The sequence below is a fragment of the Berghia stephanieae genome, chromosome 6, assembly GCF_034508935.2.
Source record: "Berghia stephanieae isolate SIO BIC M18660-M18661 chromosome 6, UCSD_Bste_1.3, whole genome shotgun sequence".
Lineage (NCBI taxonomy): Eukaryota > Metazoa > Mollusca > Gastropoda > Nudibranchia > Aeolidiidae > Berghia > Berghia stephanieae.
This window is the reverse complement of record NC_088365.1, coordinates 56,128,972-56,147,463: the sequence shown is the minus strand read 5'-3', so window position 1 is coordinate 56,147,463 and position 18,492 is coordinate 56,128,972.

The following is an 18,492-nucleotide window of genomic DNA, read 5'->3' as shown; positions in this document are numbered from 1 at the left end:
GCATACTCCCGAATATAATATATATATATATATATATATGTATTATATATATATATATATATATATATATATATATATATATATATATATATATATATATATATATATATATATATATATATATGAGTGTGCCGCATCAATTGGATCCCGCGTTTTCCTCTTTGACACCGTGATAAATATTTTTATCCTCTGTTTTCATCTAGAACTTCTCTATATCCTACATTTTTCATCATATCTTGTAATGAAGCTACTGTATTTCTGAGCTTACATGGTCTGTTTGGGATTGGAATAAAGAGGATAAATCTCTTTATTAATCTCTATGAATAATTTTGTTTATAGGTTAGATCGTTTTAATTAAAGTCTGAAATTAAATTCACCAAGCATCAGTGGTAATGAAGCCGCAAGCTTGGCCGAGGCGACTTGCTTACTTAAAGGCACACAACGCGGCGCTTGAGACTCCAGCCTGATCCCTCCAACCAAGACATGAAGCGGAGGTGTAATAGTAGTAGTAGTAGTAGTAGTAGTAGTAGTAGTGGTAGTAGTGGTAGTAGTAGTAATCTCATTGTCATGCCGTATCTTATGTTGATTCATAAAATGTGAATTATTTGAGTTGTATCAAGGAGTAGTAGTAGTAGCAGTTATAATAATAGTAGTAGTAGTAGTAGTAGTAGTAGTAGTAGTAGTAGTAGTAGTAGTAGTAGTAGTAGTAGTAGTAGTAGTGGTAGTAGTAGTAGTAGTGGTAGTAGTAGTAGTAGTAGTAGTAGTAGTAGTAGTAGTAGTAGTAGTAGTAGTAGTAGTATTATCGTCATGTCGCATCTTATGTTTATTCATAAAATGTGAATTATTTGAGTTGTACCCAGGGCTTTTTAAAGTTATTTTTTTAAATTTTAGATTTATAATTCAATTATTTAATAACTAATCTATTAATTAAATCTTTAGATGATTTTACATTATTCTAATCACCATTGTAATTATTATTATTATTATTATTATATTATTATTGTTATTATTATTATTATTATTATTATTATTATTATTATTATTATTATTATTATTATTATTATTATTATTATCATTATTTATTATTATTATTATTATTATTATTATTATTATTATTTTATTATTATGACAATTATGATGATGATGATGATGATGATGATGATGATGATGATGATGATGATGATGATGATGATGATGATGATGATGATGATGATGATGATGATCATTATTATTATTATTATTATTATTATTATTATTATTATTATTATTATTATTATTATTATTGCTATCATTGCTTGCCTTGCTTTATTATTGATTTTACTTACTTGATTTGTTGATGAAAATATTACATTCTTGTATGATTTATATTGGCAATTGCCTAAAAATAAACGTTTGAACCATTGAACCTCACATGCGGCTATGTGGCCTTGTGGTATGACATCGAAAGGCGAATGGTTGAGTCCTTGGAGAAGGCTCTTCGTCTCCATTATCTCACCGTACCCAGGAGTAAAATGAGTACCTGACGAGTAACAGCTTTGTATCTGTCAAAATAATATCGCCTAACAGGCGTCATGCCTCGTCATATATGTAAAGTGTTGCTGATGTCTATGGGCTCCTTGTAAAGCGCTTTGAGCACGTTAATAACATATATAAAATATAATAAAATCCCCTTAATTTAACCCGTATGGGATATTTGTCTCTAGGGTCTATTCCAAGGGAAAACTGGAATAACCCAGTCGTCAACCACAGTGCATGCAGCGCAGCATATTGGATTAGGGCGAGGTGACTCGCTCAAGGCCACACAGCGCAGCGGTAGGTAATCGAACTCGGTACTTTTTGGGTACGAAGCAAAGACCGTACCGCTGAGCCAAGTTGCCCCCTTACGTTGATAGTGCGCTATATAAATACTCAAATTTTAAACGTCCCTCAAACAATTTTGGATTGGAAAACAACAGGGTTGTTCATCGTCTTAAAAATATATAGCATTTGTACATCGCATAAAGAAAAAACAAAACAAAACAAACAAAAAAAAAAAAACCCCAAAAAACAAACCAACCCCCCCAAAAAAAGAACTGAGCTTTATATAACGCAATATCCACTTAATGTGCTCAAAGCGCTTTACAAGGGGTCCCTGGTCAACAGCAACATTTAACATGTAGGACGGGACATGGCGCCTGTTGGGCGATATTACAATTTTTCGGACAAAGACAACGCTGTTAACGGCCAGGTACTCATTTTACACCTGAGTACGGTGAGAGAATGTGAGTAAAGGGCCTTTTCCAAGGACTCAACTATGCGCCAAGCGCTAGGCTCGAACCCAGGACCTTCCGATCCGAAAGCGAGTGTCATACCACAAGACCAGATAGCCGCACAATCATAACGATTTCTTGTGCAGCCTCGTTGTCATAATGAGTACAATTTTGTATATATACTTACCTGCTTTTAGTTGGCTGTCATTACTATGGGTTCTATAGATAGTATGCGCTTGGCTAAAAAGGTCACAACATTGCCATCCGGAAGTATAACGGAAAAACACACAAAACTACATGTAACCATGAACTTTTATAGATAGTATGCTCTTGGCTAAAAAACTCACAACATTGCCGTTTTAAGTATAACTATGTGTAACCATAAACTTTTATAGTCTGGTTAATACAGTTTAGTGAGAATTACTCATAAACGTGAATGGCTAAAAAAACAAAGAAACAACAACCCCCCCCAAAAAAAAAAAAAAAAAAAAACAATAACAAAGACCTGAGTGACGTCAACTTCGTTTTTTCTATTGTATTTTAATCAAGACCAGGCGTCGACCTTTCCAATATTTCTGTTGTATAAACACCCTAGTTGTTATCATTCATGATATTTTGATGCCAAGAGTTATCAATTCACACTGAAATACAGATACAAGAAATATTTGGTGTAATTGATAATCATTAAAGTGAATTACAAGTAAGAAGTCGGGCACATTGGGTGAAAGATTAAATGACTTCAAAACAAATTCATTATATTATTCATAGATTTATTTTTGGGGAATTGCTGATATAATTCCACCCAACAAATCAAATTAAGTAAAATCAATAATAAAGCGAAGCAATTATTATTATTATTATTATTATTATTATTATTATTATTATCATTATTATTATTAATATTATTATTATTATTATTATTATTATTATTAATAATAAATTTATTATTATTATTATTATTATTATTATTAATAATAATAATAATAATAATAATAATAATAATAATAATAATAATAATAATAATGATAATAATAATAATATGATAAAATTATTGATAATAATAATAGTAATAATAATAATAATAATAATAATAATAATAATAATAATAATAATAATAATAATGATAATATAAATGATGATGATAATAATAATATAAAGTACATAATGATAATTACAACAATAAGGCAACAACAACAACAAACAAAAACAAACTACAATTATGATGACGATGACGTTAATAATAGTACATTATCTTAATCATTTTCATCATTATTTTAATTTACGATTTTAATCGAATTATAAAACAAATAAGGAACGTTTAACTCTTCTTTGATAGCGTTTCATACATTAGCATCTAGGTTATTTATTTCCAGTTGAGTATTTTTTTTTTTTTTTCAAAATGGCGGCGCTGAATAGCGACGCACAGTTACAACTATGTGATGAATTCTTTTGATATTTATTTGTTTCATGGCAACGTTTCACTCATTTACTTATTAAACGTTGTATGATTGTTCGTATTAATGAATGGTATGTACTTCAAACTTTAACGTTTAGAGTTCTGCTTCAAATCCTCGGAAAAATCGTTCGTATCAATGTTTTTGTCTCAAGGAAATCGAAATGGCGGCGGCCTTGTTTACTTCCGACACAAAAGTGCACCACTAATTTCATCTTATTTCGCGATTTGTTGATTGAAGACCTATCCTTCGCTTAATATTATATAAAGCATTGTATGATGATTTAGAATTACAAAGAGGCATCAAAATTAATAAACCATCCTGTTGATGAAGTAGAAAGAATTCATGGAAAAGCAATAGAAAGGAAAGCATTCTCAATTACCAACAATAAAAAAACATATTTTATACCATGAATTTGATATTTTGCCATCTGGGAGAAGTTTTTGTCAGATTAAATGTGGAACTAACAAGTATAAATCAACGTTCGTTCCATCAGCAATAAAAATGTTGAATATTTCATATGGTACAGCAAAACCAAGGATTGATGCGTTGACTGATTGACTGATTAATTTGTTTAATGTTAGGCTAGTTGAAGTGACCAATTGATAATGATGATAATATTTGGTGTTGAATTGCCAAGAATGTAACGAATTGAAAATGAAATGAAAATGTTGATGTTGTGTATGTCGCATGCGTGAAAGAAAGAGAGGAAGAGAGAGAGAGAGAGAGAGAGAGAGAGAGAGAGAGAAGAGAGAGAGAGAGAGAGAGAGAGAGAGAATGGGTAGGAGTGAGGTGTCTGTTCAATGTTATAGTTATCATATAACGTTATGACAAGTGTAACTAAATGACAAATTGCCATATTTGTGGACAATAAAGATCTATTATTATTATTATTATTATTATTCTTTCATACCTTTACTTACAATAGTCTTCAACAGCCATAACGTCACTTCCTTCCTAATGACGCATGGTAACTTAGTAACACTGGCTCTAAACTATCGGAACAATGGCGGACGCCGTATGAAATATTTCTCCGGCGAGCTTAAACGCGTATCCAGAGGAAAAAAACCCCCATCAATTTGATCATGTTTTGACTTTTACACATTCTGATCACAAGGCGTATGAAAAGGAATGAAAAGTTCTAGCCAGCATGAAGAATAAAAAGTAATGATTTTCTTTGTTTAGAACCAAGATGGCCGCCGTTGCCGGGCGCGTGACATCAGACTACTGAATCCAATTGCAATATGAAGCGATGAGCTATCCCTGCGACAGTCACGACCTCAAACCTCATCTTGTCATTCTACGCAAGTCCCAAGGCTTTCGCCCCTAATCAACATTCGCTTCCCATATCCCACTCCATGACCTCCTGTCTCTGACCCTTGACCCCTCCTCCGTCTTCCTTAAATCGTTCCCTTCTCGACATTTCGATTTCCGTAGAATTGAAGGATCACGAGGGGTCGAAGGGCAGTTGGGGAAACAGAATCTGGGAGTGACCATTACTAGTGGACAATGGCTACTAACTAAATGACCATCTGCCAATTCGATCGTGTGACAAGGTTAAGGCATATTGAGTTATTGGGGGCTGCACGAGACCGGAGCTCCATCTCGCTACTTCCAACGCCTCTGGGGAGGTCGACTGGCTTAGCGGCCTGTCACGCTGATGGCCCGGGCCACGTCCTGTCACGCTGATGCCACAAGAAAAAACCCAATAGATTGTTTTGGAACAGTTCGTGGGTTTGGTTTTGGTTTTGGGAGGGTAATCTTTATCTTAAAAAGATATTAACGAAAGAGTGAAAATGGAGAGGCTTCGTATGGGAACAAAACAGACAATGGACGTTTCGGGTACAATCCTTCGTCAGCACAACAATACACAAAAAAGATAAACCATTTCATTCACGATCCTTTGATCGGGGCAAATGTTGTAGCCTAAGATTACACCGGGAGGTTTTGTAATATTAAATTAAGTAAACATTAAATGTGCACTTCACCATGTATAATGTACTCTACGTTTAATTTACTTTCCCTGCAGGCGACATAGGAATAAATTTACAAATCATACAGTCCAAGACGTTTGATATCTCTCTCTCTCTCTCTCTCTCTCTCTCTCTCTCTCTCTCTCTCTCTTTCTCTCGATTGGATACCATTGTATAAAAAGAACAAAACAATTTGGATGACATAAGCAGAAGTAGGTCCAAAACATGTACAGAGTGTCCACAAGACTTCTAAAACCATAATATACAAAACAAAACACAAAACAAAACTAAACTGGAGCAGTCATAAAGCGCATTATCTCATGTTCGGCGATATTAATTTTTTTCTTTCATAAGAGACAACGCTGTTAACGATCAGACACTCATTTTACACCTGGGTACGACGAGAGAATGCGAGTAAAGACCTTTGCCAAGGACTCAACTATGCGCGGCCAAGAGCGGGACTCGAACCCTGAACGTTCCGATTCGAAGGCGAGTGTCATACCAAGGGCCACATAGCTTCGCGAAAGAACAAAATAACAATTTAGATGACAAAAAAAAAGAAGAAAGAAAAAAATGAAGTCCAAACCAATCACATTGTGTCCACGATACTTCTAAAAGAGATAACAAATCACTTTCACTGTCTTGTTTGAGCATATCATTCTAACCATTAAGGAATGGGGAGTTTGATCTAAGACCTTCTAACTGGCATTGACGATCCACGAAATGAACTGAACAAACAACGAGCAGGATGACTCTCAATATTCTGGGAATTTCCGTTGTTTTTTTTTTTCTTCCTTTCTAACTAGTTGTTAGTTAGTCCCTGTCCTGCCGAGAAAGAACCATAAATCAGGGGGCCAATTTCCCTTCCAAATCCTGGCAGGCGGCCGACACAATCCCAAGATGCCGTAGGAAAATTAATTAATGGCACAGAACAGACCGGACATCCGGTGTATGGGAAAATCCGTTGTGTTCTTTTCCAATCAGCCGATGTAGTTTTAGTCTGTGTCCGACAGGTCATCCATTCTTCTCTGGCATGAAAATATAAATCTTTTGTTTCGGAAGAAGGGGACAGTTGTGGGACATTAAATTTTCCCTTACACTTTTATGTTCTCCTTATTATGTAGTCTTTAGTTTAGCAATAGTAATGACTCGCTCTTGGAGTTTGCTGTGTTTGACTTTGAACTTCTTTCAAGAGGTTTTAAGAGAAAGAGTTAATAACAAGAAATGAAGTGAGTAGGAAAGTGCCTGCAGGTTCAAGCCCCCATCGCCGCCACGAAGTTTTTATTCTTTGTTGTCTTCTGGTACTTTCGTACTCACCACTTCTTGTTATTATCAACATAGGTGCCTGTTTCACTCATTTTTTCTGAACTAAAAGAGAAACAGTTCCACCCATGTTTTAACACACTTTAGAATATTTCACAGAAAATACATATTATAATTTGATATTCAAATCAAAATTTATCTCAGGCACTTTGCCAATCCAGAACACAAATCAAAACCAGCATAATCATAAAACTGCAAACAAAACAAAATCATTTACAACTGTGGATAGAAACAAGAAATGAAGTGAGTAGGAAAGTGCCAGAAGACAATAGAGAATAAAAACTTCGCGGCGGCGATGGGGGCTCGAACCCGCGACCTTATTGGTGCGACTACTCCAACAAAAGGACTTGTTGTTTCATCTGCATCTATTGTTTCCCGGAAAAGGAAAAAGCCAGAACAGTTTGTTATTGGTACCAATTGAGACTTGATGATTGACCTCTTTGAATTGAGTCGACAGCATTACACTGTACTCTCCTAATTAACGACTTCAGATTAACGACGAAGAAAATGCTGATGCTGTTGCTGCTGCTGTTTCTGTTGCTGCTGCTGTTTCTGCTGCTGCTGCTGCTGATGATGATGATGACGATGATGACGATGATTATGATCATATTGACCGTGAAGATAATGATCATCCATCTTCATAACACTCATGATAGGAATAATATGTTATGTTGGTAACTGTTATTTCTTCTCAAATCAATCACAAAGGCAAAAGATGTACATACGAATTATCTAGTCGTCCGATTGAAACTGACGTGATCAGAATCGATAGAATAAAACTTAATGAAACCTTAAAATAGATAGATAAATAAAACCCAGCGAAACTACATTGAAAAAAATTGATTTAACCAAAAATCCAAAACAACAAAAAAAACTTTTAAAAAACAACAAAAGAACAACAACAAAAAAAAAAAAACAAAAAAAAAAAACCAAAAAAACAAAAAAAAAAAAAATAACAAAAAAAAAAAAAAAAAAAAAACAACCAAAAAGCAATAAAACAAACAACGATAGAATAAGGAGATGAAGACTGGTTGGTTACAACACCACCACCATCAACACCATCATTAACAACGATACCTACGACTGCTTCTGTTAGAAGCATTACAACAACAACAACAACAACAACTACTCCTACAACTACAACTACTACTACTACTACTACTACTACTACTACTACTACTACTACTACTACTACTACTACTACTACTACTACTACTACTATTACTACTACTTCGTCTTCTTCTTCGACTACTACTACTACTACTACTACTACTACTACTACTACTACTACTACTACTACTACTACTACTACTACTACTACTACTACTACTACTACTACTACTACTACTACTACTACTACTACTACTACTACTACTACTATCATCACAACTGTTTCGACTCCTACTACTACCATCATTACCATTACGACCACTATCAGCAGCACCCAACCCCCCCCCCCCCCCCTTTTCACATCAACCAATCACACAAATAAAACCTTTCTTTGCATAGTCCAGATCCTTCCCATCCTGACCCCATCTTCATATGAATAAATACACCAGCCCATAAACACCGCCTGCAGTATTTTTAATACCATAACCCATTGCAATACCGACTCCTTAGAATACCAAACCCAAACAATACGTATTCATTGGTTATTTATCAACGTCAGAATTCTTTACCCAGGGAAACGCGTTGTCAATGCGCGGCATTAATTCTATTTGGATGTCATTGATGAATCTATTTATGCCGGAATCCAATTATTGAGCCGTGTTTACCATTTCTGGACGGGCCAAACAAGATTATGGAGCCAGGTCCATTTTATCACTGGGTTAGGCCAACACCCATAAAATACGTATCGGCGAAAGCTTTGTGTGTATGTGTGTGTTCTCAAAGAAAATGAATGGGAAACATGAATGCATTAGATAATAATATGAGTTCAGTTACGCTTTTATCATTGAAATGTAAACACAAGCAAAGGAGATGACGATATCAAATACCAAATCATATTAATATGATATAGAAAGGAATAGTTGTATCAAACCTAGTTGAGGCGTTATGGGCAGGTTGTTATGACTCGACTTTTTGAAATTCACCAAGGTCGACCCAGTGTGCTCTCAAAAAACCGGAAACATGATTGTATTAGATAACAATACGAGATACAGTTACGCTTATATAAAAATCAATGTATTGTAAACGCAAGCAAAGGGGATGACGATATTCAAACATCAAATCACATTAATATGATATAGAAAGAATAGTTATATCAAATCTAGTTGTTCAGGGGTCATGACCAGGTTGCTGTGACTCGACTTTTTGAAATTCAAGATAAAGTGTGTTCTAAAAATAGGAAACACGATTGTATTAGATAACAATATGAGTTACAGTTCCGGATTTTTATCAAAATCATTGTATTGTAAACACAAGAACAGGAGATGACGATATTAAACATCAATATATAAAAGGGATATGTAGTTATTTCAACTCTTGTTCAGGCGTTAAGGCCAGGTTGCTGTGACTCGACTTTTTAAAATTCAAGATAGAGTGTGCTCTAAAAATCATTAGAAACTTGATTGAATTAGATAATAACATGTGAGTAACAGTAACACGTTTATTAATGCATTGTAAACACAAGCAAAGAAGATGTGGATATCAAAAATCAAATTACATTAAAATGATATAGAAAGGATAGTAATATATCACATTTTGCTCAGGCGTTACGACCATGTTGCTATGATTTCGAATTTTTACAATTCAAAATAAAGGGTGATCTAAAAATACCAAAGGTGATTTAATTAGATAACAATATGAGTTACAGTAACAATATTATCAATGCATTGTAAGCACAAGCAAAGGAGAGGGTGATATCAAATATCAAATCACATTAAATTAATATTAAAGTATAGTTATATATCAAATCTTTACAGGCGTAATGGGCTGGTTGCTGTTGCTCGACTTTTAAAATTCAAGATAGAGTATAATTAAAGGAGGTAGTTGCTCGGTATTGAATACAAACTTACAATTTTCCGGCTACTGCACTGTCGCATTGTTGACACCTTGCTTGCATCTATTCACGATGAATTAAACAAGCTATGTGAAATGGCAGATAAATGGTGTATAAATTATTTTTGAAAATGTGATTTATTCAGAGATATCGAAATCAGAATCGATGGAGAGATAAAATAATACATTTCATACATTTCTGCAATTCGAACTTTGTTCCCAACGCACACTCGCAAGGTCGAACAGCGATTGGGAAAACGTCTCGATTTTTTTAAATAAAGAAAGAGTGTAAGAATGGTATAGAATACTCTTAACTATTCTGCCTATCAAAAATCATAGTCAGGACACAATTGTCTGTATATCGTCATCAATGGCCTTTTAAAGAGAATATGTTGAAAACATATGGCCACTGTGATTGTCTAAAACGGCAACAAACAATTGACTGGTGTCATCTGTTGTATCCTATCTGAGCGCAAATCTGAACAGGAAACCCATATTTCAAATTCATACCACAGCAATATAGAATGAGTTGACACCTAGGACGTAACCAAGCACCAAATAAAGAATGGAAGAAACAAATCAAACCATTTTCATCTCTAAAAGAATACAGTGCCAGATTTTGTTCTGATAACCCAAGACTCCCAGGAGAACGGGGTGTGCCAAGGGGAGACAATCGGACTTCTGTTCTGTTGTTAACTGACAAAACACATTTTATTTATTTTAGTCAGAAAACTTTGACTTCAAATACCGATCGATTTAGGTGACCTTTAAATTGTTAAAAAGATCCAAAACTGAGACATTTGTAGTCACGGGTTTGGGACATTTTGGCAATTTAGAGGTGGTCTTTATCGATTAATGATGAGAAATATAGGGTATGGAGAAGTGCCAGATGGAAGCAGAGAAAAAAAATATCGTGTTGTCAGAGCCAAACCTGTGATCCAATTGACACGGCATCCTCCGTCTCGTTAAGAGAGTGTGCGTGTGTGTGTGTGTGTTTGTGTTTGTGTGTGATAGAGAGAGAGAGAGAGAGAAAGAGAGAGAGAGAGAGAGAGAGAGAGAGAGAGAGAGAGAGAGAGAGAGAGAGATCACCAAGCAGTCGCACTAGCCTCACATCTCAATATCTTATGTTTCTCATCATTATTCCAATAAATGACCGCTCCACCTTTTTCAGATCTTTATCGATTCATACCTTAATGAAACATTATCTGACTATTTTTTTCGGAAATGTGTTTGCTTTTACATGAGATGATCAAATGTTACTGTTTTCAAGAAGTGTGCATTATGTCGGAACAAACTAGATAGATGAACATTGACTGTGATAGACACACAATGTAAAGGATTGAAAGATTTCGTACTTTGAGTTCAGTAACCACAGCGTACGCTTAACTCACTCAATCCTAGGGATTTTGGCTACTTTTCAAATTGGATAAAGATGTATTAAAAATGAGCAAGTACATAGATCGTTTTATTCAACTACCACTAACCTGTATAAAAGAAAAACGTTAACTTTAATACTACGCCTATACTTTGTCTCAGAAAAATGTAATAAATATGCATGGCGTAAAAGTAACCTTGGTAATCTACGGATATAGTCGGTGTTAGGGTTGAGTGAGTTAAATATTCTGCCTATCAAAACAATGATATTCAGCACAGAAATAAATGTCCTCAGTAATTAGTTGCCAGTTTATTTGCAGAAATTGCTGAGAACCAATTGCCTCAATAATAATATGGTTGTTTAAAATGGCAACAAACAATTGACTGTCCTCAACTGTGTGCCTTCTGTTGCGTCTTCTCTGAGCGCAACTCGTAATTGGAAACCCATGATTCAAATTCATACCATAACCATATTATAGAATGACTTGACACTTAAGAGGTAATCAAACGCCAACTAAAGAATGGAAGAAACAAATCAAACCATTGTCATGTGTATAAAAAAAGAAATACAGTGCCAGATTTTGATCTGATAACCCAAGACTCCCAGGAGAGCGGTGTTCCAAGGGAGACAATCTGGCTTCTGTTCTGACGTGAACTGGCAAATCACATTGTATTTTATTTTAGTCAGAAAATTTGACTTCAAATATCGATCGATTTAGATGACATTCAAATTGTCAAAAAGTTTCAAAACTGAAATTTTGAAGGCTCCTTCCGGGAAATGTTCGTCATCTGGAAGTCATCTTTAGATAATCTGCAATTTAAGCATTAAATTTTGTTTAAAAATCTGGTCATAATTGCTATAAATTGTTTTGTATTTTCCAGGAGACGGGATGGAGTGTTATCGGTGCAGACAGAACTTTAATGTGATTGGGGTCATGCTTCAGAGGATAGCATCTTCAGCATGAGGGGGAAACTCCCGAAACCTCCCCTGGGATTTGCCGATGCTATGATTAATGATCTGATTGGGCAATGGGGGCTAGTTTATTACAACCCAGGCATTTTTCACTGATTGTCAATTTTTCATTTTTTCATATGTTTTTATTTTTTTTTTTGATTTTTTTTTACGTTTCGGATATAACTGAATTTTAATTTGCTTGATTTTTTTCCATGTTTTAAGATAGAAAGACAGTAAACGATTTAACTTGACACAAAAAGTAAAAATAGAAGAAAATTTATTCATAAAGGCAAAAAGGCCAAAGGAACCGGAGTTAATGCTGATTCCAGTCATAAAGCTGTCAGTAACAATTATTGCTGGCTATTCTTTTCACATGACGCTAGTACTTTGCGACATATTTACCAAAAAGATCATCAATTCACACGAACCGGGGAACAGAGTAGGCAAAGAAAACTTTCAACTGAAGCTGGGACCGATATCATCAGATGTCTTTGCCTGAGAGTCAAATGCTCAAGCAACTGAGCCTTGAGTTTACAGTTCAATACAATCAGGATGGGAAAAGTAACAAACAAAGAAACAAACAAGTCAGCATACTATGGATTTTAAAATGTTTCTGTTGCTAAAAGCTGTGGACTATAAAAAGCAATGAACAAAAAAAAAATATAACACTTCGAAGATGAATAAAATACCAAACACTAAACGTTACGGGCTCAAAACCCTTATTCAGCCAATAACCAAAACATTAAAAACATCATTATACCATTTAAAAGGTAGACGTTAAAGTAATTAAACATTTTGTCAACAAGTACGATCTTGAAATGTAAACAAAATGCAAACAATACATTTTAAAGTCTTTCCATTGTCAGCTTTCTTAATTTTTCTATCAGCTTTTTGTATTCTAGAAATGTTTTCAAAACTTTTCAAGATCATTATAAAGTTGGTTCTGATTACGAAAATTGAAAATTGATTTATGATAATGTGCCAGTAGAAGTAGATAAGAGAATGCAAGAATGAAAACATATAAAAACTTAAAAACGATGCCTGCTTCATAAGTATACAGTATACAATGAGATATTCCAATGTTGGGATTCAATTGTTACTATGAATCATCCAGCCTTTAATTATACGCATTGGTAGCCAAAGACAGTAGTTGTGTTGAATACAAATGAACATTTTACCCAGTTAACTGCCGTACTCTGGAAAAAAAAAACATGTTTTCAAAAATTTGGCTAGAAAACCCGTACTTCATTTATCAATCGATTTAAATGACCCTCATCTTTGTAAAAAAAAGGCAAGCTCTCAAACCTGGGACACCGTGAAGTCTTCCTTAAGTCCCAGGTTTGAGAGTTTTTGCCAAGACAAGGGTCATTTAAATCGATCGATATTTGAAGGACGAGTTTTCTGGCCAAATTTTAAATACATGATTTCCCAGAGTTAGGCAGTTAGCTGGTTGAGATAGACAGCTGACTGATAATAAATGTCCTGTAGGTCATGAGTTTCCAACACCGAATGACGCAAGACCCCAGAACAAATGGAATGCCGATGATTACAGGATTCTACATCACACAAGAGTAACCAAAGAATATTTTGTAGAAGACAAATGAGACACGACTTGCCATGGAATAAAATATTCTGCCGTGTTCTAGCAAAACGCTATATTTTCCATTTTGGCCAGAAAAATGTTATTTCAAATAAAAGCCGTTGAAATGACTCACAACTTGTCATACATGACCGGTCTCAAAATGGTAATGTAATGCAATGTAATAAATTCGTTTATCTCTCTCCTTACCAGCCATTTTCAGGATATTCCCCAAAACTTCACACCCAACTTACACAAAATGTATTTTATATCATTCAAACACAATAGCAGTAAGTTCTTGCGATGCATAATTTTTTAGTAAAACATGCTCTACAACACACTGTTCATTTCCTTTAAATTTTATGACGTGGAAACGAAATTTGAACAAGAAAAATGTTGGTGTATCGTAACGCATATGACGATTTCTCAGTGGTAAGGAAACGATTAAATAGCGCACAGAATCCACAACGTGCGATAAGGCATAGCACATGCAAAATAATAAGTCAAGCAAAACACAAATACTATTACTGCTCAAAGTTAATGATTTCTAGCCCAAAAGTTTTAAAATGTATTTTGTAAGAGCGCAGCAATATTATTTATTCACCCTGTTGTAAGATTTGGCCATCAATCTTAACTATTTTAATTTCATGGCCGGCCTATCAAAACATATTGGATTCATGAAATATTAGCGCTATCGTTTTGATATTAAAAATGGACTGTGAAAAAATCGTTACGTAAGCGTCGCCCCTCCCCAACCCCCCCCCCCACCCCACCCACCCACCCACCCCAAGCCGTTAACCCTTTTTACAGCAATACTAAATTTTCTTTAAAATCATATGAGAGAAAAAGAAATAGTTTTTTTAGAGTCAAGAGGGCCACGGAGCTGGTTTTGTTCGCGTTTCTGTAGATTTATATAGATAGAAGCAATTGTTTGTTTCCCTTTGGATAGGACGCTAACTATCACAAAGCACTTTCCCCCAGATCTATAAAATCCAGCTGCCCATTCATTGCTGCATGAACAGAGGATTAGAAAAAAAACCCTCTACTGCTTACGGATTGATACCGGTTCCTTCGCATGTGTGGCCAGCACTCTTCCATTAAGCCATCAGGATCCCCTGGCCCTTCTCAAATAACGATATTTCCCATCATCCATCTGGTGTGAAACAGATCAGATTTTTTTTTTTGCCAAGAGAGCAATATTAAAGTTGCTACTTGGGCTTCATAAAACCAACTGTTCTCTCTTTCATAATAATCAACAAAAAAAGCCCCTCCCCCCCCCCAAAAAAAAAGGAGGGGGGGTGAAAGAAACACCAAAATTATTTTAAAAAATAGAATAAAATAAAAAAAAACCAAAACAAAACATAACAAAGCCAAGAAACAAAACCAAATTAAAAAAACAACAAAACAAAAGAGATAAACAAACAACAAAATAAACAACAACAAAACCACAAGATCTTATATCAGATCAGGATAAAATCAAACACGGCTACAAAAAAGTTAATCAATCTCTCCAAACTGTGTCTTTCTCTCAAATCGATTTGGATTTCTTTTATCAAAAAATAAATTAATGGATCATACAATTTCTTTGACCACGCAAGTACACTGCCGTACTTTGAAAAAAAAAAGTTTAAAAGTTTTGGCCAGAAAACGCGTCCTTCATTTATTGATCAATTTAAGCGTCCCTCATCCTTTCGAAAACTCACAAACTTGGAACTTCCTAGAAGACTTCGATGAAGTCCCAGGTTTGAGAGGTTTTGACAAGGTGAGGGTCATTTAATCGATCGATTTTTGAAGGACAAGTTGGCTGGCCAAAGTTTTTAAAATGATTTTTTTTCCTCCAGAATATGGCCGTATATGAATGACGCATGACATGATATTATTAACTTTTTTGCTACTTACGCCCCCCCCCCCCCCACCCTCCAACCCCCTAACCTACTTCTATTAATTTCTTTTTATCATGGCTATAATTTTAGCTCTATAGGGAATTGCCTTTAAATATAGCTAACAATCCATTTTAGCAGTCCACGTCTGAGACAGATTATTTTTCGTTTAATATTTTAAAAGATGTTTTATTATATATACACAACACACACACACACACATCACACACACACACACAACACTATATATATATATATATATATATATATATATATATATATATATATATATATATATATATATATATATATAAAAACATCTTTATTTAGACAATACCATTTAGAAATTTAAAAAAGACCATGCCATTTTTCTTAGATTGAGAATAATATACATACGAACCAAATCTGGGGTTTTGTTTGCCACATGAAGTAAACCTTGACGTAAGAAGGCCAATGATTCAAAAGATTAAGCGGCGGACTAAGGAACAAAGATCGGAGGTGATTCCTTGATACATTAGAATTTACTATTTCTTTACTTACAAACCAATGTTTGGGTAGTCAAGTTTAATTCTGAACACTTACCCTTGGATTGACTAAAATCTTACCCAAAGAGATGCAAGCAATTTCTATCTCCCTTTCAAGAAACAAGTTTCAATTCTATTTACTGTTAGGCTTTCGCCAATAATTCACAACATTTGATGGCACCATACATGAAATAGAAAAAATGGTAAATAGAACAAAACAAGAAACCGTATCCAAAATTTCTCTATTAATAGGAAATGAATGCTTTTGAGTACTACTTATAATAATTACAATTTAAAAAAACAAAAACAAAAATTTTTTTAAAAAGGAAAAAGAAAATAATCAAACCAATAACACAAAAACCCTAAACAAATCAACAAAGGAACAGAACTATACTGCCTGAAGAAATTTGGGATCCTTCCCTACGCGATGACTCACTTTAAGTGAGTAACAAGCATAGAACAATGTGGCCATCGTAGAAATAGGTGAATTAGTCACTTCATTGAGAAAATGAACACTGACAATTGTCTTCATTTTAGTTGACAATACTCACTCAATGTCTGAGCCCAGATGTGTCACGCCTTGAGATAAAGTCAAGTAATGTTGGGAATGTTTAGAGATTGGATTGGTGACAATGATTCATAAATCGTTTGCCCGAGAACTGTGTCCGTTGATAATATATACACTGATGATGATGACGACGATAATGATGATGGTTATAATAATAAAAATAATAATAATAATGATAATAATAATATAATAATAATAATAATAATAATAAATAATAATAATAATAATAATAATAATAATGATAATAATAATAATAATCATATAATAATCAAAATAATAATAATAATAATAATAATATGATAATAATAATAATAATAATAATAATAATGATAATAATATGATAATAATAATAATGATAATAATAATAATAAAAATAATAATAATAATAATAATAATAATAATAATAATAATAATAATAATAATAACAATAATAATAATAATAATAATAATAAATAATAATAATAATAATAAATAATAATAATAATAATAATAATAATAATAATAATCTATTTTAAAAATGAGGATCAACATTGTTCGGAACGAGTAACTTGCCACCATTTATATTTCTAATAATATAATTCTATCATCCCCTTGACTCAAACTAATACGAAGAAATCTTTAGGTCGTAATTCTCAGTCCTTTTTGACGTTTGACTTTCATTCCGAGTACAATTTACGCAACTCTAGCATATCCACAACAAAATTAATGACGTAATTTTAAATCTCTCTTCATACTACAGAGTAATGGTAATCTTTCTAATCTATTCTTTTTAAAAAAATATGGTTTGGGGATTAACATTGTAACGTAAAGCTAATTTTAAATTATCATCGAGCACAGTATTACCGGCAAATCTCAAAATACAATACAGTAGTATAATAAGTATAGATAGTATGCGCTTGGCTAAGAAGCTCATAACATTGCTATCCGGAAGTATAACAGGCCAACACACAAAACTGTGTGAATCCATGAACGTTTATAGTCGGGTTAATACAGTTCAGTGAGCATTACTCATAAACGCGGATGGCAAAAAACAATAACAAAGACCTGAGTGACGTCATCTTTGAACTATCTATAATAGATGACCGCCTATTTCTAATAGCCTTTTTATCTCCGCAAATATTGCGGGTTCTACATGTAGCACATACCACATTTATTTGTTTATTGTTGTGCTGACGAAGGGTTTGTACCCGAAACGTCCATTGTCTATATTCCTCTCATCCTAGACCTCTCCATTATCACTCTTTCGTTAGTACAAATTATTTAGTAGGACATGGAATTTTGTTTTGAGTTTTTAAGATATCTCATGTCCAAGAAACACAATTTATTCTCTCTAATGAATACATTTATTTTGATTCAAGTTCTTATAGATAGTATGCGCTTGCCAAGAGTTCACAACATGCCATCCGGAAGTATAACGGACCAACACACAAACCGTGTAACCATGAACTTTTATAGTCTGGTTAATACAGTTTAGTGAGAACAACTCACAAACTCGGATGGCAAAACAATAACAAAGGCCTGATGACGTCATCTGCATACTATCTATAAGTTAAGATGTACACTGATTGTCATCTCAGTTTTAACCGAATATAACCTCTTTCTTTTTTTATTTT